Genomic DNA, 27,074 nt, shown 5'->3' with positions numbered 1-27,074 from the left:
AAATTTTATTTTTCATTTTTTTTATTGTAGGTACCATTTTGTCGGCATAGTTTACATATATTTTCGTGTAAAATTACAGCTTTCTAGCATTGATAGTTCCTGAGCAAAGCCGCGGACGGGCGGACAGACAGACAGACAGACATGGCGAAACCATAAGGGTTCCGTTTTTGCCATTTTGGCTCCGGAATCCTAAAAACAGCTAGCGTAAAACTACTGAATATATTTTTGCTTACCTTACACAAATAGTCTAAATTATCACCGACGCCATGATACCTCGGTTGTTTGTGACAAGGACAAATTGCCTCACAGACAATTCATTAGCTCCCACGTTCCCTGGATTTTCGAGCATATCCAGGGATAAAGGTATTATTGCCACGTCTTACTTATTAAGAGCGTTTATACCTGCTGAGCTGGCAACGTTGCATTTTTGTTAGTTTTTCTCGATTATTCCATAAAAAATTAATGAAAATTTAAAATGTGGTCTGATAGAACTGTTCTTAATATACAATTTAATGTGTCAACCTACTCCAACAAATGTTTATTAACGGTTTTTAAAGAAAATAAAAGTCTATTACGCATAATTATTGCAGTAGACACATTAACTTATATTATAATTAAAAACAATTCTATCAAACCACATTTTGAATTTTCATTAAATTTTTATTATTTTAAAAACTAACAAAAATGCAACGTTGCCAGCTCAGCAGGTATAAACGCTCTTAAGAGACCACCGCTAATAGTCGTCATAATTATCATCACAACACGTCTACTGCTGAACAAAGGCGTCTCCCTTAAAACGCCACAATGAACAACATCTCGCCACTTGCATCCACCTGCAACTCGCACGATGTCTGCAGTCCACTTGGTGGAGGCCTGCCAACGCTTCGTCTTCCGGTTCATGTACGCCACTTTAAAACTTTTCCCCCCGACGATTATCGGTCCTCGAGTGATGTGGCATGTGGCCTGCCCATGCCACTTCAACTTGTTAATTTTTACAACAATGTCGCTGTAATGTGTCGAACCGCTAAAAGTAATAAGACTGTATGGAATTGAATAGTTTTGAGAAAGCGCCTGTTTTCGTATTAAAAAAAAATTGACACATAAAAGCTCCTAACTACACTGATTGTTATTTTCGTTCACCACTGTACGCGTGTTGTTACCTAACTAACCCGCATATCTGACCTAATTTTAACTTCATTTGATCACTACATAGAATGAAATAAAGGTACAAAAGTAAAAGTAAACAATATAAAACTATGTAGGTAGTAGCGTATCGATATGGCCTGGAAAAGGGTTAAGCAGCTGCCAACTCTATAATTGGCAGGAAACGAGTGAAATTTCCTTGTTATTTGAAACGTACTCTACTGAAATAAACTAACCCTACTTATTTGACAGCACAGCGCCTGCAGGGCTACTACGAAACTCGAAACTCGAAGTTCGTGTCGTACCGTCCCTCTCGCTCTCGTATTAAATAGTATAAGTGTCAGAGGGACCGCATGACACGAAGTTCGAGTTTCGAGTTTCGTAGTAGGCCTGCTGACAACCTGAGTACCTAATAAAAAAAAAACTCGACATCGTTCATCTGTGTCTCTCAACAGATCTTGGACAGATTAAGCCATTTAATAAAAAAAAAGTATATCACCTTCTTGATCCTTACCATGGGGCTACATTCGAAATACCTACTATTAAAGTGAGCGTGAAGCTGAAAATAGGGTAAGAATAAAATACAAGAATGTAGTAGCAAAAATATTGTTTTATGATTTTATCCCTGGAATAGAGGTTACAGTTCCATATATTTTGAGACTATTCAAGTATTCAACTTGGGTTATACATAGTGCCATCAACGAAGACACGTGATTTTGACGAAAATAGACATTAATGACATTGTAATAAGAACCACGGCACGCATGACTCTACCTATAGCTGTTAACTTAGAGTTATGTAGTTAACCCTGGTTCACGCAGGCCCGCCTTATAAGTTACTTAATTTAACACTAACAATATTTTGGTAGCACAAACAGTTTAGTCAAATCACATATTATACTTAAATGCTTATGGAATTTTAATTTTATTTGTAAAATATTTGTTAAATGTATATTTGTGTGTTTCGTTCGTGTGTTGGTTGTGATTCAATAAGCTCTGCTTATAGGTACATTTTGTAAAAATATTTCTTCAAATTTACATTACAATACAAAGAACTACCACTATATTGACAGAAAACAATCGACCTCTCCCCTCTACTACTCACTATCCTTCTACAACTTCATACGAGTAAGTCTTCTCGACGTCTAGACCAGTTAGTATCTTGCCTTCCTGTCTAATCATACATGCGTGTCCTTGTCACTCTTTATCCTAAGCGTTCTGTATGCCCCATAAGTACCCTCATCAAGGTCATCATGCCTGTGGAGTGATCTACAGGAGTGCGTCCGCGTGATCATATCATAGGACCCCACGCTTCCACCTACACGGACAGCGCTCTTATGCCGTGTGCGCACCTGTGTTTCAGGTTTTAGGACGGTCTCGTAGTATTTTCTTTCTTGGGATTGTAGCCATTTTGAATTTGAGAGCAGTTTCTTTGTCCATTCGTCTGCAAATAAGAAATTGGTGGTAAAGTTCTGCATGTCGTGTTTTTTTTTGATCGCCGTTAACTTCGAGAGATGGCTCAGCTCATTGACAGAAACTACTTGATAGAAGCTGCCTATCCTTATTGTTAGAAATATTTAAATTTAGGTATAAATTTGTTTTCAGAAAGAAAGAAAGAAAGAAAGAAAGAAAGAGACATTTATTCACTTACACAGAGACACACATATACAGCAAAATTAACACAAATAAAATAAAAAAATACAGAAAAACACATGAAAACATTAAATACAATATACACAATGTTGTTGTGTCCCGCGAAAGTGAAACGGTCGCTGACTCAGCATTATGCTGAAGGCGTTAAACGCCTGCAGCGCTGATTTTTCTGCCAGAACCGTCTGTGTCTTCAGGTTATCTATGTGGTTTAATTTAATATTTCAGGTATTTATAAGAATTACATGGCGATCTAGCTACCATTGTTAAAGAATGTATGTGTGACTGTAGCGAAAATTGCAGGTCGATTCACAAGAGCTGACACGAAAAAATTTTATAACAAAAAATTGAACCGACTACAAAAAACCATCAAAATAATTTTCTACCAGTCTGAAGTCGGTCGGTGCCTCAGCACGAGCCAGCAGGAGTGGAACTATAGTCATCTACCTCACCTACGCACTATATGTTGGGCTTCAATCACTCCTGCTGGCTCGTGCTGAGGCACCGACCGACTTCAGAGTGATAGAAAATTATTTTGATGGTTTTTTGTAGTCGGTTCAACTTATTGTTATAAATTTTTTTCACGCTTTTTAGTGTAAATAATCTAAGATACAATAGTTTAATACCAACTACTCATCAACTTTTACGAAAGATTGCTTTTTCCGAAGCAGAGACTACATTATTAAGGAGTCTTGGTGCTTAATAAATTGCTCAGCAACTGTGTTAAAGTAATTAAAATTCAACCCGTGAAATACTTGTTATTGAGTTGTAACTCCGATGGTCAACTGTGGTCTTCATCATCAGTTCCACTTCATCAAATGATGATTTTCAAGATCAAATGCGCGAGTTATTCCTAAATATATCGATAAGTGACGGAGTTCTGAGGTAACAAACATAAAAAAAATACAACCGAATTGATAACCTCCTCCTTGTTTAAAGTCGTTTAGAAAGATGTTTATGGGCGATGGTGATCTTTTACCATCAGGAGACCCACTTGCTCGTTTGCCATCCAGTCGAATAAAAAAAAAGTCGATTAAAAATGGATTGAACGAAAGTAATGTCACTAATTGTTAGAATTTTTTATAATAATATGACTAATATTATGTTCATATTGTGTGAAGTGTATGTCTTCTTCACGTAAGTAACACACAGATACTTTCATTTTACTCACCAATTCGTGATAGCTGAGATGAGTAGTAACATTGAGAAAGAATTTAATCCTAGTCTCTCACGTCATATGTAAATCAAAACTCACCATTCAAATCTTTCATAGCACCAGCCTTCCCCCCATATTCGTATGGAAGGCCCTCAAGCGGGAAGTAGTCACCCCCATAGCTGTGTTGATTTGTTCGTCGCCAGAATGGATCTGGACTACCTTACGCCTCCAGGGGTACAGGCCCAAGTGGAGTAGCAAGAGAGACATCGTCTTCAGGCGGTGGGTGTTGATCACGTGGACTTCGGAGAAACGGAGAGGGTAGGCTGTCTGGAAATGATAATGGTAAAAATTAGCAGTTTATTTAGCTGTTGACTGTTGAAATTTCAAACACGTAAAAAAAGTCTGGAGCCAAAAATCAGACGGAGTTTAAAACGGAATGTCAAACGTAGATTTGGCGGTAAACGGTTGCTTACGAAATGTGCTGTAGATATAGTTAGTGTTTAGTTTTGTAACTAAGGGACCCCATACATCCCTGTATTATTATTATTATTTTGTATTTTTTTCTTTAATTATATACTTTAATAGCGAACCTACTGTGTTAAAAATAAAGTTGTGTTAAATACTTGTGATGTAAACATATCATTTAATAATATTGTAAATCTGTTTAAAAAATATATATATATATACCTCGTTGAGTTTCTTGCCGGATTCTTCTCAGCAGAGGTTTTCCGAACCGGTGGTAGATTTTTTTTGACATTCATAAGTGCTTGTTATGGCCTAAATTGAATAAAGATATTTTGACTTTGACTTTGACTTTGACTTTAGTTTTTAAGTATTTTATTAGTAATTATTTTATTTAAAAAAATGACTGCCAAGTTTCTTGCGGCGCATTATTCTTGGCAATAATTTTAAAAAATGACGTGTAAAAGCGCCCATTGCATCCTATTTACTGAATAAATGATTTGAATTTGCAATTGAGAGAGAGAGAGAGAGAGAGAAAGAGAAACATTTATTTATACATATTCGATACAGTCGATATTGGGCATAGTCTCATACTTTTCGATACAAAGAATATATTTTTGCCTGACACGTTGTTATTAATGTCATGTTATGATACGGTGTAATGGCTAGAAACCTTAATTTTTTTTCTTTTAAATTTTTATCTAAAGTTTATTTAATGCACTCGGCTTTTGTGGTACGCAACCTAAAAACGTTGTCCATCACGAGTCGCGCACGAACGACGTCGCTCTCTAGCGCATGACAATTGCGAGGCATTCGAGCGAGAAATATTAAGTCGTGTGGAGACGACTGTTAATTGGGCTAAAATCGTGGGAATACCTGGTGTTTCTAACTAGTTTATGCCACCAGCTTCGGCTGCGTAGAAGAACAATACTAGACTAAAGGCCTTATTGTCTAACACACTTGAAATCACAATCGTTTTCGCCACTTCTTTCTGTCACACGATATAAGGTGAGGGTGGAAAGAGATGGTGAATGCGATCGCGAACATCAGCGCTTCCACCCCAAGCTATAGAAGCGCAAAATTAGAACTGCGTATCTTGCCGTCCCTTTGACGCTTATATTATTAAGTACGAGAGTGAGAGGGACAGTAGCAATGATACGAACTTCGAGTGTCGAATTTCGTAGTGGCCCCCCGTTTTATACTGTGTGACAGAAAGAAAATATGGTGAGGAGGATTTTGTGATTTCAAGTGTGTTTCCCTTAAGCCGAAATCCAACTATCTATTGTAAATGCCAAATTTATAACGTGCGTGCAAGTATGCATGTAATTTTAAACCTTCACTTCATATGTCTAATTAACTTTGTTTTACTAGCTTTAATAATTGAAATAATTGTAAAATAATTATTGTGCCGCAATAGTAGTTTAGTCTCGCGTTAAAAACTCTACTTTTCACTTGGAAAAATAACGACGTTCTGTTCAAAATTACAATATTCTTTTATAAAAATGTACGCTCACTACGACTAATGGACATCACTGTTCAAAATTCAAATAGAAAAAAAAAATAGTACGCGGTTTTTTCTTCTTTGATTTTTTTTTTGTAAAGTGACTGCAAGCTTGCATATTTAGCCAACAGTTTAATAATTGAAAAATATTTTAATACTAATAATAGAACTATGCATGCTATTGAATAGATTCATATTCGTAATCATTAATTGTGTTTTACGAAATTTCAAATTTTCTAATATTTTTGCAGAGTAGTCATTTTGAGGTTATTTCCACGCCCTAAAAATTGTCTTCTCCTTCATTCACAATTTCACAAACACCGCGTTTGCTTGTTTAGGGGCTTCCAACGCAAACTAAAAAAAAATACTTCAATCCCTACAGATTTATGAACAGCTTTAGTCTTGATATGCAGAGAAGAGTAACATTTTAAGAGTAGGAGAAGTTATATAAATTTTTTTTGCTAAGCTACTTGCGGCGCATTGTTCTTGCCCATGATGGTCTTTTCGAAAGCGCTGATACTTAGAATGAAAAAGTGACACTTGAAGAGCCCGTTGCAGTCTACTCGCAGAATAAACGTTTGGATGAAATTTAGTATGTAGGTATAGCTGAACGTGTATAATTGTATAACACATAGTCTCTTTTTCTCCCGGTAGGTATTCCCAAGGGCTTTGGATGTTTCAAGTTTCAATCACAGGGATTATTAGAGTGACGAAATTTTCACGGGCATTTTCGTAGAACTTTAATGAACGCTACGCAATTTATAGGAATTACTGTGGACATATTTGCAAAATCCCGGAACTATCCGATATATAATTTGCTCTAACCTTCATGCAGTGTACGAAATCTTTCCAGTAGCTGCCTTTGAAGTGGTTCTTGATATGTGCTGGTTGTAGGTCGCTTACATCTATGAACACCACTTCCTCTCCAGGAGTTGGGTCTTCTTTTAACCTGGATGGAACATAAGTAAAGGATTTTAATTAACTTTTATTAAGGAGATTAGGTCTACCTACTGCTGATTTAGGTCGGTGAATTCGAGAATCATCATTCATGGTCATCATCCCGACATTGCAGGACACAGGCCCCCTCTCAGAACGAGATGGCTCGAGCCTTAATGTGTGCCTGTCTTCAACTATTAAAATCTTTATTTACTTATATTATAAATGTGAAATAAACTCTATCTGTTATTTCTTCACGCTTAAACAGATGCACCGATTCAAATAAAATACGAGTATGATATCTCGGAAAATTGCGTTTTTTCTGCGGAATATTTTACAGGATAAACGATTTTTTTACAGACGGAATCACGAGCAATATTAAATAGAGGTAATAACACTATTTTCGACAAACACGTCAAAAAATATAGTAATAAAGACCATAGAATAAGTATCTTATTGTTTGATTGTTATTTTGTAATTGCTGAGGCGGGAGAGTAAACAGTCTGTGAGAGACAACAAAAGGGGTTATCGCGGCTTTTGTTCTCTTAAATGTTATTCTTCGAAGTTATTGAAAATTCAAGATACAATAATAAATTTTCAACGACAATGTCAGAACGAGAAATTTCTTCGAGTTCCGACGGCCTTCGAATTGTTTTGCCTGATATTTCGCACGCTTGACAATGCAATGACAATCGTTGTAAATAGGTGAGTATACAATTTTATAAAAGGCAGATCTTTTAGACGGGGAGTTATTTTCATATTTTTTATAAGTTAGTTATTTTTGTTTATAAATATATATGTGTATAAACTCTTTATTGTACACTACTTTTTATACAATTTTAATACTTAAATATGATTTATCTATATAACATTTAACTATAAAAAAATTATAAAAAAGAAAAGCGTAGATTAAAATAATATGGGAACAATTAAAATGAGCAGCCAACAATATTTTCTAAACTAGCCATTATCGGTGGTTTAGCAAATGAATAGAAATTCCGGGATTATGCAAAAATTACATAGTGAATTTCACTAACGTTGCTTAAAAAAAGAGTGGAACATAGAACGTCCTCCTTTTTTGAAATCGGTTAAAAAGCATTTTCATGTCTCTAATCCTAGCGGTTGTAGTTTAAGGCACTAAAATTAAATTAGGAAAGTTTATACTTTTCATAAAAAGTTAGAGCCTCCTTGAAGGCTCCCCTGAAGGTCCGATGCTAAAAAACATGGTTCATAAACGTCTGTTAGCGCTAATCAGTCGATCAAGGCTCTGCTAAAGTTAGAGGACCGTAGACCCTCCTTTATCTTCCTGCTAAGTCACAAAATGGCCGCCACAAATTTGAACAGCTGACTTTGACAAGAGCAAAAAACCATACCGAAGATATTTTTAGTGAAGGGAGGGTTTCGCAAAGATTAAAAAAAATCCAGGAAAATTTATTTTCAGGAATTTGTATTTTAAAATCCTCTAAATTAGGTATTTATTACTGCTACTTTACTAACAATAAATGTGAAATAAAATTTGGATGATTAACATAATTACGCTTTTTGCACTTACTCGTAGATACAGTCACCAGCATTAATATCTGCCACAGCGGAGCGTGGAAAAATATCTGACACGTCCTTCCGGCCATAGAAATAGAGTCGTATCAAATATTTATGCATGATTGTTGTGTCAGCTGTTGGTGCTGGTGACTGTACAACATAAACACGCGGAACAAACATCTCGCATTTTATTGTTTTTCCTGCTAATTTGCAGCCACTGCTACCAATTTTTTTTCTTAATCGACGAGGCCATTTTTGTCTTTGATTTGTCAAGATGGCCAACATAACGCGTCTAATCCGTCTATCAGCAGCTCAACAGCTAGCAGACTGCTAGCAAGCGTTTATGAATCATACTTCTTGACAACCGTCTAACAAGCTTAATCAGTCTGCTAAGTAACAGACCGATCAAACCTCAATTAAGGATTTTTTATGACTAAGGCTGATAGTAATTAAATTTCTTTAAGTTTTTATGTTATAATTATTTTTACAAGCTTTTATTTAGTTTCACCTGTCCCGTTGTCTGTCTGTCTGTAATCAAATCTTGCAAGTTAAATTCGGCCAACTTTCATTAGTTGGAATGACTTGAAATTTGGTATACGTATTTAACTTGCGTGATAATACAATAGTCTGATAGTAGTGACATTCTGGTAGTCCAGATCGATAGAAATGAAATCTTAAAATTTCAACCGCTGGGTTTAGTCATGAAATGTTGTACAGTTGTTCTTAACACAACCTCAATGAAGATACCTGATTGAATAGTTTACGCGTGCAAAGCCGTGTGTAAACTCTAGTAAGTTATAAGGTACTCACCGTATATCTAAGATCATGAGCCACCTCGCCAGCAGAGCCCTGGCTGAGAGTGGCCTGTCCATCGCTGTCGGCGCTGGCAGCCGCACCAGTGTCATCCGGCGACCGCCTACGCTGCGGGCTCGGAGTGACACTATGTAGCTGAAAAAAGAAACCAGATCTAATTTATTGAATCAGGCATTACTTTGCGGTGGTCCATATGAATAAATGCAAAAGTTTTTGTGTGTGTGTGTGTGTGCGTGCGTGCGTGCGTGCGTGCGTGCGTGCGTGCGTGCGTGCGTGCGTGTGTGTGTGTGTGGTGTTACTCCTTCATGCTACAACGGCTGGAGGATGATATTTGGTATGTAGATAGTTGGACATCTGGAATAACACATCTAGACTACTTTTTATCCCGATATTCCCAGGAGACAGGGATATAGTTATAGTTGGGATGGTTGTTTTTAATGCAACGTCAATGAAAGCACAAAGTAATTAGTACTTTTCGGGAATTCCCACGGGAATTTTGTTAAAATCCCGGAATTTCAATTGTATCTAATGATTTACGGATGCGAAGTCGCGGGTGAACACTAGTGCAGTATAAATAAGCACGCTAAAGCGATATTGTACCAATATCTTTCGATGCTTGTAGATACGCGATTTGATTTGAATCCAGACGGATGCTTGGTGCGGGAACAGCCATATTGCTGTTTTGAGAGATGCAGGGACCACAATTTAGACAGTTATTTACGGATAAAAAGCTTGGAAAATTTTAAAGAAGTCCATTATTTCAAAACTCATCGTCATCTTATCCTCGTGAGTCCTTGTGTACTTTATAAAGAATGTGTATATTGTGTCCCCCCCTCTATCTTGTAAACCGTTTGTCCAAAAATATGCAAAAAATATGGAAAGGTAAAGCTTAATGCTTAATAAATACTTTCAACTAAAATTAGTTTCAACATGATCGGATATACCGTTTTTGAGTTATTGCCGAAAAACTGCGCTTCTCCACAAAAGGACGTAAGTGCCGCGAAGATACGCTCTTTTTCTGGTAATAGATTTTAAGACTGTAGTGTTTTAATTTGTGTTATAACGCACATAATATTACTTGATTTTTTTCGTAATGGCTACGGAGCCCTATCTTGGGCGTGTCCGACATGCTCTTGGCCGGTTTTTTTTTCATTTTCGGAAATGATTCATGATTTTCGTTGTTTTTTTACTCCATCTAAAATTTTGTCCTATATGAAAATACGAACTCGTAAATTTAAAGCATAGCCACCCTGCATTGCACAATAAAGTAGGTACTGGGAAATTCATAGCGGAAAATGCTGGCCATATTTCAAAAGCGGACCATAGAGCACTTGTCTTCGATGTTGCAGCGCTTTGTGCGAGCAGCCATCTTGGATTTCATGCGAATTTATATTCAAGTGGAAGTTAATGGATGGAATTGAACACTATTTTGGTACAGCGCATTACTATGACTTAAAAGAGAAATTATTGCATTCTATTTACGCGCTAGTAGATCAAAACTTCTACTAAACGGTGCCAGATGTTTTTATACCTGCAACCTGCAACCTGAGATGGCAACATTGCATTTATGTTAGTTTTGCTCGATTATTCCATAAAAATTTAATGAAAATTAAGAATGTGATCTGATATAACTCTTCTTAATATATAAGTTAATGTGTCTACTCCAATAATTATTAGTGATAGACTTTTCTATATTCTTTAAAAACGAACAAATGTTTAAGTATAATATGTTTAAGTATATAGTATAAAATAAAAGTCTATCACGAATAATTATTGCAGTAGACACATTAATTATATATTAGGAACAGTTCTAACAGACCACATTTTTAATTGTCATTCAATTTTTATGGAATAGTCGAGAAAAACTAACAAAAATGTAACGTTGCCAGCTCAGCAGGTATAAACGCCCTTAATCAATATTACAAATGCGATGGGAATCAAAGACACCGCGCCCCTGATATACATATAGGTATACTAAAGTATGAGTATTCTTTGCTTATGTTGTACTTAGTACCCATAACACAAGCTTTGCTTACTTTTGGACTAGGTCAATTAGTGTCGTGTCCCGTGCAAAAAAAAAGTTTCCATGTTAACACTAAATTTGCCTTTTTCTTTTTCGCCTTTGGTACATATTTTTCTCTTGTAAACTGTTATTTTCATGTGTTTAGTATCCCACCAATATCGTAAATGAGAAAGTTTGTTAGTCTGTTTGTTTGGTACTTTTTCACGTCTAAACCGCCGAACCGATTTAGACAAAATTCGATATAAGTCTCGTGTGAAGGACTTAGGATAGTTTTCATCCCGGAAAATTAGATAGTTCCCGCGGGTTAGCGAAAAAACGAATTCTACAGGCATAGTGTAGAATAAAAAGTTATACAATATAATAATATAATATAATACAAAACAACACAATACAATACTTACGCATCTTGACAGCTGGATAAAATATCCTCGTCATCAGGATGCCGCTTGTGCCACAGATGCGTGAGCCCACCAGGCCCCCTGGCCGCATAGTACCGCCGGGCTCTCTTGGAAGCCTCGCTCTCATCTCCGTTGCAGGTCGAGAGGAACAGGTTCAAGGTTGCCAGCTCGTCGTCAGAAGCTGCTCGTGTCAGGTTGTCGCGGGCCCATCGTTGGGAGAACGAAGCTGCCGCGTGCATCCTGGATCTGGACAAATAAATAAATTACAATAACCACATCTCGACTCGAGCTGCATAAGGGCTGATGTGAATGGGTCCATATCGGTTCCCATACTTATTGGAAGTCCGAATGTAATGTTTGTCAGAACGATCGTTTGTCATAACTCTTTTTTCTCCGAATCCAATAATTGTTCAGAATTGTTATAAAACAAACCTAACCTAACCTATAGTTTTCTATAGGGTAACCATTTAAAAATTTCAGAAAACAATAAGGTTTCAGTGGGAAAAAAACTATGATAAACGATGATTCGGACAAAAATACGGTATGACTAGCAAAGAGTAGAGATCCCGCATTCATTTCACACAGCCGATATTTAGTTTAATTTTGAATGCTCATGGATTTGAAGTCGCAAAATCTTGTTTTTCGGATTCCCGGAAATCTCTGTTTTTTAGTTAAAATCTTAAAAAAATACATAGGTTGTTGATAAACTCAAAGGTAACTCTCGACAAAAGTGCTCTCTGAAATGACAGCTCAACAAATGAGTAAAAATCTCAATTCAAGATTCTGAGTATTTTCCGAAGGAATTAATTTTCTTCACAAAAAGTATTACATTACGCGTCCCAATATTTGAACACAATATTTGCTCCCTTTTCGGGTTGTGTTCTATTTTTTGCGAAGAAAATTGTGTTTCTGCATTGACATTGCTTGTAGACCTTGGGGCCTCTATCTGTGGTTCAAGTTAGAAGCGAGAGAATGCCTGAGTTAGAGTTTTAGATACACTGTAAAGTTGGGTTTAAAAATAAATAAAAAGTAATTGTACACTTTCAAAAATATGTATAAAAATCCAATTGATACTTTATATATAAATATTGTTAAGAGCAAGATTTGTCTCGTTCGGGAGGCAATCGGCATCGCGATGTTACTCATTATTTTTTCTTCGAATATCCTACAGTGTCTTTAGATAATCTTCAACCAGTGTATGTTATTTATTGCTTTGAAATGTGGTCCCTCACAATAAGCTTTACAAGAAAGAATACTTTTACAAAAGTTACAACAAAATGTAAGAAAAACAAATACACGAACCAATGGTCAGGCAATTGTTTCAACTTAGTATAATTCCAGATGGGAATAAGGATTCAAAGAGCAATGGAAAGGGCTGAAAGGGCTAGATTCAACCAGTAATAAGAAAATCCCGGATTTCCAGATTCCGGAAACAAAACATAAAAAATATTAAACTAGTTAAAGGTCGATTCTTCCAGGGTAGGCCGCGGCACCTTAATTGGTAGCTGGCTGTAGCAAGCACATGTGTCCACTAGTCCCCATGCCGCAGACTGATCCGCATAATGAAGCGGCATAGGGCGGGAACTTTATTGGAGGAACTGATGACTATTAGAGTCTAGTTCTTAAGTAGTAACCACATACCGGAAGACGAGGCGTAGATAGACCCTACACAAAGTGTACTGAGGACCTGGTGTAAGTTGCTGGAGTCCGCTGGATACGAGCGGCGCTCGGCCGGTCATTGTGATAATCTTTGAGGGCCTACGCCCAGTAGAAGACATCGTTTGACTGATGAGAATGAAGATGAAGGAAGTACCAGATGGTGTAGGTACAAGTAGGTTCACTGTGTCACCTAAGTTGCAAACTTGGTCGGACAGCACATGTTTGTCAAACCACAGCCTAGCACATACTGATGCTTTATGAGTGAAGGTCTAACGTAGTTGAACTGAACACAATAAACAATGAAAATAACTCAGAACATTGAACAAACGGCCTCAAGAAATTCCATAATTTTTCTTAGTATTTTAATTATTGTCAGTTTAAAACAAAGAATAGTTATGACACGAGCAGGCAATGCGCGCTTTCTCTGCCGAAGTACAGTCGAGTGAAAAAACACGGACTTAACTAACACTTCAAAAATATACACAGATTCTTATTCCGACGTACCTAATAAGGCCGTGGTACGTAACATAATTTTGAATGATTCGAATAGATACATATTTTTGCACTTGACCATAACCACTTGAGTCATGATAATGGACGTTTTTCACACTTGTGTAAACGATTTTGTTTTCACATACGTTCATTGGTACAGTCACCAAAAGAAAACGTGCATAAAATGTCTGATACGACTCTATTTCTAAGGTCAGAAGGACGTGTCAGATATTTTTTCACGCTCCGCTGTATCTGTGCTACTAATTATTAATAACAGCTGAAATAAGATAGTATAAATAACAGCTTGTAAAAATAAATATAAACTCACTTCTCTGCCTTCCAATGTGTAGTGCAATTGCAAAGTGAAGCCCATACCCGATACCTTAACTAGCTAACTTGACCCATGCAGGATATCCAGCTGGACCAGAGACAGAATCGGATCTATGAGATATTTGTGCACGTTTTGTTGTGTCAATTTATGCTGTTGACTCTGCCAGTGAGAACGAAAAAGATTGTCCGCTGCCGCGTTTGAATTTGACCTATGTGAGCCATGTGACCGTTTTTTACTGAGTTCGTTCGCTACCTTTCACGGCGCATGGTTCCGTCCTTGTGTTCAGGTCGGATGATTCACTACACGACATCTAGCTGAAGTTATGGGTTTCTTTAAAAGATTTCATTCTATGTAGTTATGTATTATCATCATCATTATCATCAGCTGGAAGACGTCAACTGCTAAACAAAGGCCCCCCCCTTCAGAGCGCCACAATAAATGACTCGTCACTTCCATCCACCGGTTGCCCAGAACTCTCAAGAGGTCGTCAGTCCATCTAGTCGGAGGCGTGCCAACGTTTCGTCTTCCGGTCCGTGGCCGCCACTCAAGGACTTTTCTTCCCCAAAGTTCTCTTTCCAAATCTGTGCAGCTAATGTATGCACTAGGAAAGCGACTAATAGAGGCGAGTGGCGCCGGATAGTGAAGCGTCTTATGAAAAAGACCGACTTCAAAAAAATAAGGTTCTATGTGCGATTGATTTTTAATAAACCTACAGTATAATTCCATTTATCCTAGAATCTTGAAATTTTGCATAGCAATAGGTAACAAAAGTGTGAAATCGTATTTTTTTTATTTCTGTCCGTCTACCAACTTAAAATGACCTCACACGTTTATACAATATGCTTTAAGCAGTGCGCGACTTATACTGGATTTATAGATACCTATAAATTAGTACGGAGCTCTCGGTGCAAGAATCCGACTCGCACTTGGCCGGTTGGCTGTTTTCAATCCTCATGGCTCTGCCATTTTCAAAATTTCCAAAAACTAAATCCAAAAAAAATCTACATCTAGGTACTACTATCGAACTTGCTCCCAAATTATGTTTACATAATCCATACTTAATATTATAAATGCAAAAGTGTGTTTGTATGTTTGTGTGTTTGTCCGTCTTTCAGGCCGTAACGGAGCGACGGATCGACGTGATTTTTGGCATAGACATAGTTTATGGGCCCGAGAGTGACATAGACTACTTTTTATCCCGAAAAAATGCTCAGTTCCCGAGGGAACAGCGCGCGATAACCGAATACCACGCGGGGGAGCCGCGGGCAAAAGCTAGTAATATGTATAAGTATTAAATATTCGACTCGAAACTAAATTTGTTATTTCAAACTTCAATTAACTTGTCATTCTTTTAACTGACATCACCATGTTCTATTGTAAGTTCATAATCTCAGTTTCATTGTGATAAAAATAAATCGTGACCGCTTTTTACAAAGGAAATCTTTTTTTTGTACTTCAGTTCTTTTTGTTAGGTATGATTCATGAATTCATGCTTTAGCCGGTAAAATGTAACACACACAATTGATATCTAATTGAAATGTACTTAAACGTGGAAGTTAACAACGCACAGGGCCTATACCTACTATGAAGTGCAAAACTCGAACTTCGTATGATGAGCGGGACGTCATTATGTCATTTAATACGCGAGTGAAAGGGACGGTGCGATACGAACTTCGATTTTCCAATTTGAGCCCTACGTCGTGACATTCACTTTCTTGGGAAAATAGTGTGGTGGTTTCCCTTTGTCTACCACATGCACTTTAAAGTAGATTACTGTAGAGGCCGGGAAGTAGGGGGTTGCCGGCCAAGCAGATATAGACGGCCGAGCGTAGCGAGTTGTGTGGCTGGCGGCGAGCGCGCCGTGCCGCAGCTCGCGTTGAATCAAAAGACGGTCGCATTGCCGGCCGAGGGCGGGAAATTTGTATGAAATCTCTTTGCAGGCCCGACCGTGCGCCTGCAGCCGAGCCGCAGCGCCTGCAGCGCGATACTTCCCGGCCTATTATTTGTAACACAACGTCAATATTTCATGTCATGTCTGAGAAATAGTAGATTGTACAACAAGAGCATAAAACTAGTCATTTTACACGAGGCGTTCATATAGCTACGCAGCCGGTACGGCGAGGGTGGATAGACACTTCGAGGGGAAAATGGGTTTAGTGCTCGAGTTTTTCACTTTGCTTTTCACTTCGATTGAGAGGAAATTAAATAGCAACAGTGGAAACAATTGTTCACTTACTAGGTACCTTTTATTTTTCATGCATTGCTATATAATAATATGTAATTATAAATTATTAGTTTTATTGATTTATTTTGATTGATTTTTAGTTTTACATAAAATAAAGACACTTTTTACTCTATATGTTAAGGTCTAAATTATATTTTTCTTTTCTCGAATCTGAATGTTTAAATTGTGTAAGTAAATAAATAAAAAAATAAAAATAAAAATTCAGAAGCAAACTTAGCCGAGATAGCTTAGTTTTTCTTCAAAGTTTGATATACTTACTAGCATCCTGATTTTTTGCACCGGTTTAGATTGTAGAGGGGGGGGTCGATTTTTAATGAAAATTTGCACTTTAAGGTTAAATATTTCGCAAAAATATCAATGAATCGAAAAATCGTCTTCGCAAACCCTTAATGGTTTTAAAATACCTATCCAACGACACCCCACACTATAGGGTTGGATGAGAAAAAAAAACACCCACACTTTACGTCTATGGGAGGTACCCTAAAAAAATATTTTAGAAATTTTATTGGGCCATTTGTCGGCATAGTTTACATATACATATATTCGTGCAAAATTACAGCTTTCTAGCATTGATAATCCCTGAGCAAAGCCGCGGACGGACGGACAGACAGACAGACATGGCGAAACTATAAGGGTTCCATTTTTGCCATTTTTGCTCCGGAACCCTTAAAATTAAATTATCAACAAAAACGTATTACAAAATTACAATTTCTGAAGGTTTACTCTTATTAGATCAGTCAGTAGTATTCTTAATCCTCGCATATACAGAATACAGTACCTACACGTATACAGTACTGTTAGTTTGACTCAGTTCCAAGGATTAGCATGACAGAAGCATGATTGTTTGTCAGTACAACGAACTGTGAATCATTGTACCATAATGGCTATTTAATGGTCATACTTCAGTCAACAGCTTGGCGATTTTAAAGCCTAATTGATAAATATTTAGGTTAAAAAACTCATTATGGTTATCTAAGAACGCGGTGTTTTTAATGACAATTTTATCCTTAATTTTCATGATGTATCTACTAAGATCCTTTACTGCTCTAGGGCTCAAAGTTTAACTAAAAATAACGAAAACTATTTTCACATTATTAAGTAATCAAAAACTGGTCAAGTGCGAGTCGGACTCGCGCACCAAGTGTTCCGTACAAACTATCTATCTATGAATATCCTGTGTAAACAGAGCCCCTCACCTAGGCAAAATGAACGTAGCGTCAAAATTCGGAAGTTGGGGGGGCTGTGACTTAACGTGGTACTTTAACTGACTCTATCTTCATCACTTTTCGTTTAATTGACAACTATTCGTAGTCGACAACAGAAAAAAATCACAGGTTTCGTGGCTCACACGACTATCGAGCACATTGGAATTCAAAAATGTTAGGCTACAGGGCAAACCCTGAACCCGATCGTCTTTGTTTTAGGCTCAAATCGTAGCTGACTAGTCCAGAGGAATTTTCTAATTTTTTTGATATCATTCTTCGTTTCCAAAATATTGAGCGCCAAAATCAAAAATTCGGAATAAAAATATTTTTTTTTACTAAATCGGCCATTACTTTTTTCGCTTTTGACTTTCTCGAATAATTATTTTTGCATCTTACAGCTTTTGTGAATATGCGTCTTTTGAGCCTTTTTTGAATATCCATTATCTTCACAACTCTCAGAGATATAAGAAGATCGCACTTTTTCGTGAAATCGGAGCCTACACTGGAGCGAACGAAAAGACATTTCCAATGTCAAAACACCTACCGTCTTCAATATTTTTTTGATAATTTAACTGTCTGACTTATTACATTTCTAAGGACATTATAGCCTATATTATTTTACTGGAAAATCGTAATCATAATAGAAGGGTATTACAAAGAGCAAGGCACAATGAACGGCATCCGAATCAGCTTATCCTATCACGGCATTCCCTTGACATTACACGTCCCAGACTTTGCCTGACTGTTGCAACAACGTAAAGGTTGCATTAGGCAATTGAAAGCACAATGCTTGTGACAGTTCAAGTGTCATGAATTGTGCTTTTGTATGTTAGAGAGGCCAGGCTTAAGAGTGATACGTGTCAAATAAGGTGTCAAAAGACAGAAGTTAAAAAAATAATTAACTTTAAACCTAAAATTGCTAAAAGTGGCTCCGAAGCGGTAACGTTTTGTGTGCTCTGCCTACCCCATTTGGGAATACAGGCGTGATGTTTGTGTGTGTGTGTATGTAAAAAATAATTAGAGTTACAATAATGATCACTTGATATGTGCGGCGATGCTATTCATTTCTGACTCTTACAATAATTGTTTGTTGGTCCCTAACAAAATGCTTCATCAATTCAGAGTTTGATTTGTATAAGATATAAGGTTTGCCTTTGAATACGTATCTCAATCTCAACGATTGTCAGTCGTGTTCATTTTTTAGTTTTGTATTTTAAAGAGTTTACATACGACGGCCGGATGGCCAAGTGGTTAGAGAACCTGACTACGAAGCTTGATGTCCCGGGTTCGATTCCCGGCCGGGGCAGATATTTGTATGAATAATACGAATGTTTGTTCTCGGGTCTTGGGTGTTTAATATGTATTTAAGTATGTATTTATCTATATAAGTATGTTTATCCGTTGCCTAGTATCCATAGTACAAGCTTTGCTTAGTTTGGGACTAGGTCAATTGGTGTCAAGTGTCCCATGATATTTATTTATTTGATATTTATTTTTTACATAATTTTAGACGAATTTACGAATTAGTCAAGATTAGGTAAGTTACTTAGGTTTACAACAATCTTGTGAAATCGTTGTTGTTGTGTTGTGTGGATTTGTGGTGTTTTATAAAAAATATTATCAAGGAACCATTACGTATTTTCATTATTCTTTTCAAACTATATTTAATTTCAATGGGAGTTGTCATGGGGTACGAGTAAATAACTTAATTGGCAATTGAGATTAACCTTGTCAGTGGCCTCTGAATAGTTGACCTTTTACTCAATTTCTTACAAGTAGGTACATACAGTCATCAAAATCCTTCAACGACAAAGTATTATGCGTTACCGGAAGCTCTATACTTTTAGATTAAGCGATTACGTTGTTGAGAAATAGTAAAAGCTGTGTTAGTTCAGAGTTGAGTGTGTTTATTTAAAAAAAATATATAACAAAAAATTGAACCGACTACAAAAAACCATGAAAATAATTTTTCTACCAGTCTGAAGTTGGTGCCTCAGCAAGAGCCAGCGGAAGTGGACCTATAGTTGTCTACCTCACTACAAACATACTATACGAGTATATTGGGCTTCAACCATTCCTGCTGGCTCGTGCTGAGGCACTGACTTCAGACTGGTAGAAAATTATTTTCATGGTTTCTTGTACTCGGTTAAATTTTTTGTTATAAATTTTTTTTTCAAGCTTTTTAGTGTAAATGATCTAATATGCAATAGCTTAATGTCAACTGCTCGTCACCTTTTAAGAAAAACATGGTTTTTCCGATGCAGAGACGTTCATTATTGAGGAGTCCTGGTGCTTCATCACCCGTTCCATTTCACCATTTACATTACGATGAGCTTAAATTGCTTAGCAACTGTAGTAAAGTACTTAATTGAAAAAAAAATACAACCGAATTGATAGCCTCCTCCTTTTTTGAAGTCGGTTAAAAATGATTGATTGTTTCAGGAACAACTTTGTGGAGGTCCATCAATGAGCTACAATCTTTATTTACTACTCTTATCTACTGCTACTCTCTGCAACTGCAAAGTTACTTTTGTAAGCATACCTATATTTTACAAAAATTAACTTAATTTAGTTAAGTACTTCATCCGTGCAGGTCGAATTATCGCAGTATTGTTCTTTGTAATAGGTATATATTGTAAATAGTAATTGAATCGATACGCCCCACATTATTGTGGTATCCATCTCGTATAACGTTTTATTTGCGGTTGCTAGCACAACAATAACAGGTTAATAAGACATTGTTTAAGATTATAATTAATTTTGAACATGAAACTACCGTGAGACTCACTCATATTGAATGATATTATAACGGATAACTCACGTCTTAAACCGAGTTTAGCTCGACATGTTTCGGGCTATTTCGTAGCCCGTCCTCTCAGGAGCACGCGACTCGGCGGCTGCCGCAACACGCAAAAAAAAAATATTAGTGACGACACGGAAAAAACTACTACTATTACTTCTACTACTACTAATAGGTACTACTACTAAAAACAACTATGTACACTACTCCTTAGCGGCAGAATCAGCGGGTAAAATGATGATTGATGTGAAAATGAACAATATCCTCATGGCAAGGGATTCCCCATCTACAAAAACCAACGCTTACTTGCACTTCTTACGATTAAATCGACTGTGGTCGATTTTTTTGCAATCGATTGTGGACTCGACATTGACGAACTTGGCCCGAGACTTCCTATTGTTTCTTAAAGGTCGAATTCTAATGCAAAAACCTTTATCTACTATGGAATTATGGATATATTGTCCGTGAGTCACCCCGGATCTTGATGTTTAGAATATAGTGATATCAAACACGGTATAGGTAAAAACTAAATTTATCTGCGACTTTGCTTACCTACGTCCACCCTAATCTGATGGTTTGTGTTTATGTATGTATCCTGACTGATTTTCATCTACCTACCTATAAGTATAATTCGAAATTTATTAAATATTATATTATTTAAGCTCTGGTGAGACATTTTTTTTAATTAGCCTGTAATGTTGCACTGCTGGGCAAAGGCCTCTCCCATGGATTTCCAACTCGTCCTGACGGCACTTATGTCTGGCCAGTCGCTGGAAAACGCGTCTAGGATATCCCGCCATCTCCGCCTTGGCCTGCCGCAGCGCCTATAGCCATCGTGGGGCATCCACTGTGTGGTGATCTGTGCCCACCTTTCCGACATATTACAAAACTAAACGGTTCAACTCATGATTCGGTCGGTCGGTTGGAGCGGTCTGATTTGTTTCAGTCTATGAACTAAAAGAATTTCTTTGCTCACCCGCGACCTTATGATAGCTAAGTTTATACAAGATATGCGTGTTCATGCAGTTCCTCCACCTCCATGCAGTAAGAACACTAAGAACACACACAAATCACACAAACCCATCTATCATCACTACCACAATACACAGACGCGTTTCGAACTCTACAACTGTTTCTTAATTGTGTTATTTCTTTATTTTTTTCACAGTAAAGGGTTAACATTCATACACACTATCACAGAAATCATTATAAATTATATAAGGGCCGCTTGAAGTTGCATCGGTAAAATTAAGTCAAAAACCACTATAATTTAAGATTTTATCTGAATACTCGTACATTATAATTGAATGAAAAGTACTTATTTGTGTTTTGTTTATGTTTAACCTACTAATAAAACCATTTTTAGACAAGGAATGTTCTAAAGATAATTAATTAATGACTATTATCTTTAAGCCAGTTAAATTCACGTGACCCGTATCTTCTTTTGGGCAGGTATAGGTAGAGTCATTCACGATGACGCGTGCCGTGGTTCTTATTACAATGTCTTTAATGCCTAATTTTGACAAAATCACGCATCTTCGTGGATGGCACTAGGTATAGTATATTTAGCTATTAATAACTGCCAGTTATTTCTGACCTTCATCACATTATTGTCGACTCTGCGTAATCCAGGTACGACCCAATTCCTTAAACAGCCGGATAATGTACCAAATTTATCTTGATAAGTATGATTACAGATTACCGGACTATCATGTCATAAAGGGTTTAGCTAGTTTTGGATCGGATTAATAGTGACACGTTAAGCAACTTAATCTTACGATAGTCTGAAGGAAAATGCTAACAGGTAGCTTAACCTGTCCTCTCCCAGAGGCACAAATTTGTGCCCAAATTCCTTTAATCCTGTTATACTGGGAGATGACAGATTAATAGGCCTCGCTGTTGATGTATTAATACTGAACAGATGTAGTTAATGCTAAAAATGGAGATGAGTCATAAGGTTTTATCATTTTGGAAATTATTCGTGATATTGATCAATATGTATCTAATATCCGAAATCTGTAATTGCCGAGGCGCAGCTCTTTCTGCTTTCTTAATTTTTAGTAATGGGTCTCGACTGTTGAACTTTAAATTTGCTACTTAACAGAGTTCTTCTAGACTATTCTTAGGGTTTTTGATTTTTTAAATTTAATGTTTTTTACAATAACAATCCGATTATTATTTCCATAAAAGAGAGCACGCGCATAGAACTAACTATAGCAGTTGTCGCGAGTCGTAGTGCAGGAAGTCACCTCGGCCCGACCTTCTTGCGAACTTGTTCTGCGTCAATCTGTTTATCGAGAAAATGGCCAACGGTCTGATATGGTTTGTTTATATACTTTTTAATTCAAATCAGATAAAATGGAAGTAGTCTCTCTTGTAAACACCGCAAAATGAAGATATACCTACCTCGTTCACGGCAAAATGACGACGAAATTAAAGTCTAGGTACCATCAGCCACATATGTGGTCTACCACCCTAAAGTTGATAATCGTTTGCATGTCACAATACAATAATGCCAATAGACGTGTCTGTCAACTTGAAAGTTCGACTTTAGCGACATATTCATTTGATAGGAACTTGTTTAAAAATTGATAGACCACTTATTTGGCTGATGGTACTTGCTGTTGCCCGTGACTACGCAATTAAGTACCTAAGTAACTATGCAATTTTCCGGGATAAAAACTATCCCATGTCCTTCCGCAGGACTCAAAACTATCTGTATACTGACTTACATAAATCGTTTCAGCGGTTTAGACGTGAAAAGGTAACAAACAAACACACAGACTTACGAACTTTCGCATTTATAATATAAGTGGGATGAGGTGCTTCGAATAAAGAGGTCAGAAGAGGAAGAAGTTAGAAAACAGAATTACCTTAGTAAAACCACGTAAAACAAGATACTATTCCTATGCCGTATTGAGAGTATAGTCTTAGTGAAGTAATATGATTATGTAATTCTGATGAAAATCGACTACACACGCAAACACAAGACATTATAATTAAACCTCGCAAATTTATATGCAAATTGAAATATTTTTGATTTGCTTCCGCATCTTAAAATTGATCACAATGTGTTGTTAGCATGCAAACATAAGCAACAATTTTGGTTGTGAAAAAAGTTTCTTATTTCGAAATATGTAAGTAGGTACCTAGATGTTATAATTTCGCGGAAATATAAATGAAACTAAATAATAAATTAAAAAGAAAAACCCGATTGCCATAAAAAAATTAAAAAGGAGAAGATATTGTGTACTATAATTACTGGCACTTGATCTTAGGCCTCTAGGTTGGCAACGCATCTGCAATCCCCCTGGTGTTGCAGGTGTCTATGGGCGGTGGTAACTTGCTCGTTTGCCATCCAGTCAAATAAAAGAAAAAACTTAGTAGCATAAGTACGTATAGATTGAACTCTGTCAAGTAACTTAAAGTTCAATAGTCGGAACTGAATACTGAGAACTTTAAATGGGTTTATACTGTTGAACTTTAAGTTAAGGACTTAACAGAGTTATTTTATAGACCAGAAGACTTAATTTCATTTTTAAGTTTTTTTTAGGCAGGCGAATTTTTGATTTTATTTGGTAAGTACCGGTTTCAAGCCAGTTACGCGAATGAAGAATTTCGGAACATCACTGTTCTCAACATCCAAATTCGACTTCAATTAACAAACAAACGTTCAAGGTGTTGTTACCATATCGATCAATGGAAGCCCCCATTTGGTTATGCTAATGATCTCACTAATATATGCGCAAGAGCGCGCACTTTAACAATATTGTGTTTAATAGGCTTTTCAGCTTTAAGAATTAGGGCGATTTGTTATAATTGTTTAAGTGTGGCTAGCCACAATTTTGCATTTTTGACGCTTGTTTACAAGCTTTTATTTAAATTCAGTTTGTATCTGTTTGTTTTCTTTTTTAAAATATTGCAAGTTGGTTTAGCGATATTGTGTATTAATCGATTTTTTATTAGAGTTAGATATGAAAATGTTCCGCTCGGTGTTGGGACCCTTGGTCCGTGGGGTCATAGCGCTAAGAAAATTTACCAAAAATATCTAAGAGGTTAGGAGACGTCACATGGGACCAAAGAGCTGGCAGCTTCTTCAGACAAAGAATTAGCTTAGCGATTTCAAGAGGAAACGCTGCCAGCATCTTCGGAATCTTGCCTAAGGGGTCTTGCTTAAATAGTTTGTTTAAATTTTTTCGTTAGGCATGTTTCGTTTGGTTAGCTTTTTTTTAATTGATTTATTATACACTGCATTTAATAAAATAATGCAATACAATAATACAATATTGCTTTTTAATTTTCTGAGCTGCTTCTGAAAATGCACCACCTGCTGTAACTTAGTCCCTTATGTTGCATCGTGTCTAAAAAGGTTGCCAGGGATTGCTGAGACCTGAAGCGCTCTAATCCAGTCCGCCTTTTTAATTGAGCTGCTAAGTGCACCCTGCTGTAACTTAGTCCTTATTTCAATCTGTGAAAAAGGTTGCCTGGAAGAGATTGCTCTTAAGCGATAAGTCCGCCTATTGCTTAAGTACCTTGTAAACTTTCTCTCTGTGCACCTGTTTCTGTATCGCTTATTATTGTACAATGTATTGTATTGTATTGACACTTCGGGTGCCGTTGTATTTCGATTGAGATCCGGCTTTCCTCGATTAAAAACCATTATGAACTAAGTATTTCTGTACGTTGTATGCTATTTTAAAAGTGTTCTTAATGCACAAAGTAGGTTAAAATAATCTATTTAGAGGTCCATGGAATTAAAAATTGTAGTATAATTTTATCACAACACGACCTTTGGTTTTTCCAACTACCGGCACCGGGTAAAATCCCTTTACGTGCACAGCAAATTTATTCAAGACATCCATATCTACCTACTTAATATTATAAATGCGAAAGTGTGTTTGTATGTTTGTCCGTCTTTCACGTCGAAACGAAGCGACGGATCGACGTGAATTTTGGCATAGAGATAGTGGATGGGCCAGAGAGTAACATCTCTTTATCTTATGTAAAAGCTCGAAAGTGTGTTTGTTTGTTTGTCCGTCTTTCACGTCGAAACAGAGCGACGGATCGACGTGAATTTTGGCATAGAGATAGTGGATGGGCCAGAGAGTAACATAGGCTACTTTTTATCCCGGAAAATGCAGAGTTCCCGAGGGAACAGCGCGCGATAACCCAATTCCACGCAGACGAAGCCGTGGGCAAAAGCTAGTATTTAAATAAACAGACATAGTTTCCGCAAGAAAATAAGGCAAGGATCATATAAGATTGTTGCTTGAAATATACTTAAATTACTTAATTTTTCTGGCAGATTACTAAACTATCTGGAATAAATGTTAGCTACATTTACAGACACTGCTATGACAAACTCGTAAACTTATTCTATTATTATTTAACGATATGTTTTCCTACAAAACATTTGAGTTTTTGATTAAGACAAACCTAATTCAAAACAAATTGTACACGTTAAAGTGTTTATTTTAGCGTGTAATACCATAAATGTCAAATTATACCGACGCTCATTTGACATTCATTGACCAACCCACGCGATAAGATAAGGAAAACAACACCTGCATATAAAGAGCCATAAAAAATAGAATCCATTTCTTTGGATTACGAAATTTTGAAATTCAAGACAAGACAAAATTAAAAGTCTGAACTTATCATGAAAATGGAACAAAATAACCATCGAAAATAATCCTAAATTTGAACACGTAAAGATCAATGTTCGCTGTTTCTATACCTACCCTAAATTTAAAAACAAAGCAACATTAAAACCGTTGATTTTTTTTAACATATGTTAAACAGATACTTAATTCAAAACTTCGAACACTGAAAACAAAAGCGTCGAATTAAATTTCGAATTTCTCTCGCATACTTCATAACAAAACACAACAGCATCAACTTTTAATGCTTTTAAATTCAAACTAGAACCATAAAAAACAGCATTTAAAACTCAATATTTCGAACACCAGAAACAAAAAAGCATCGCTTGTAATTTCGAAATTTCATTCACTTATTCACGAACGTAGTTTAAACAAAAGAGCAACGTACCGGAGGCGTGCGCGCAGGCTCCCGCGCTGAGAATACTGATCGATGGTAGTGCCTTAGATCCTGAGTCATAATATTTAACCTTGACCTTAAGTTGCGCGTATATTTGGTGCAGATCAGAATGATAATGCTTGGAATGAGAATAAAGTTTTAATCGTTAAACGAGTGTTAAACGTCACACATTTCAGTAAAATGCTAGGCAGGCGTTTCATAGCACCAGCTGGAGGACATAGCAATGCATGTAGGTATGTATAAAAAATATATATTTTGAAATCCTTTCATTTTTATTAGATATATAAACTATTGAATTTTATAATAAAAACAATAGTACAGGGACAACAAAGAATAAGTTTATGTTAAAAATATTTTTACAACAAGGTTTTTTTGCTGACTGTACTTGCATTGTCATTCATTGCATTTAAATATAATATTAACGTATATACCAAATTTCAAGTGAGTCAAAACGAACAAAAACACAACAAGAATAAACAGAGCAAGATAAATAAAAGCTTAAAAAAATACTTACATAAGTACAGTATTCCCAGCAAATAAATACGATTTTGGCTACCACAAAAAAGGTCATGACTTGAAGTCACAAACCAAAATTTTTGATCTCCATGCTAATTTCATAAAATTACGGAAAACCAAAAACAGCTGAATTTACTAGTTTACCTACT

The 27,074-nt window shown here is 36.6% G+C and overlaps 1 pseudogene; it reads right to left on the bottom strand.

The window, feature by feature from the left end:
- Window positions 1–1,794: 1,794 nt before the first annotated feature.
- Window positions 1,795–26,470, bottom strand: LOC141431028 (uncharacterized; annotated as a pseudogene).
- Between the last annotated feature and the right edge of the window lie 604 nt (window positions 26,471–27,074).

Source organism: Choristoneura fumiferana, chromosome 9 (genome assembly GCF_025370935.1).
Source record: "Choristoneura fumiferana chromosome 9, NRCan_CFum_1, whole genome shotgun sequence".
Classification (NCBI taxonomy): Eukaryota; Metazoa; Arthropoda; class Insecta; order Lepidoptera; family Tortricidae; genus Choristoneura; species Choristoneura fumiferana.
This window is presented reverse-complemented; position numbering and strand designations above follow the sequence as displayed.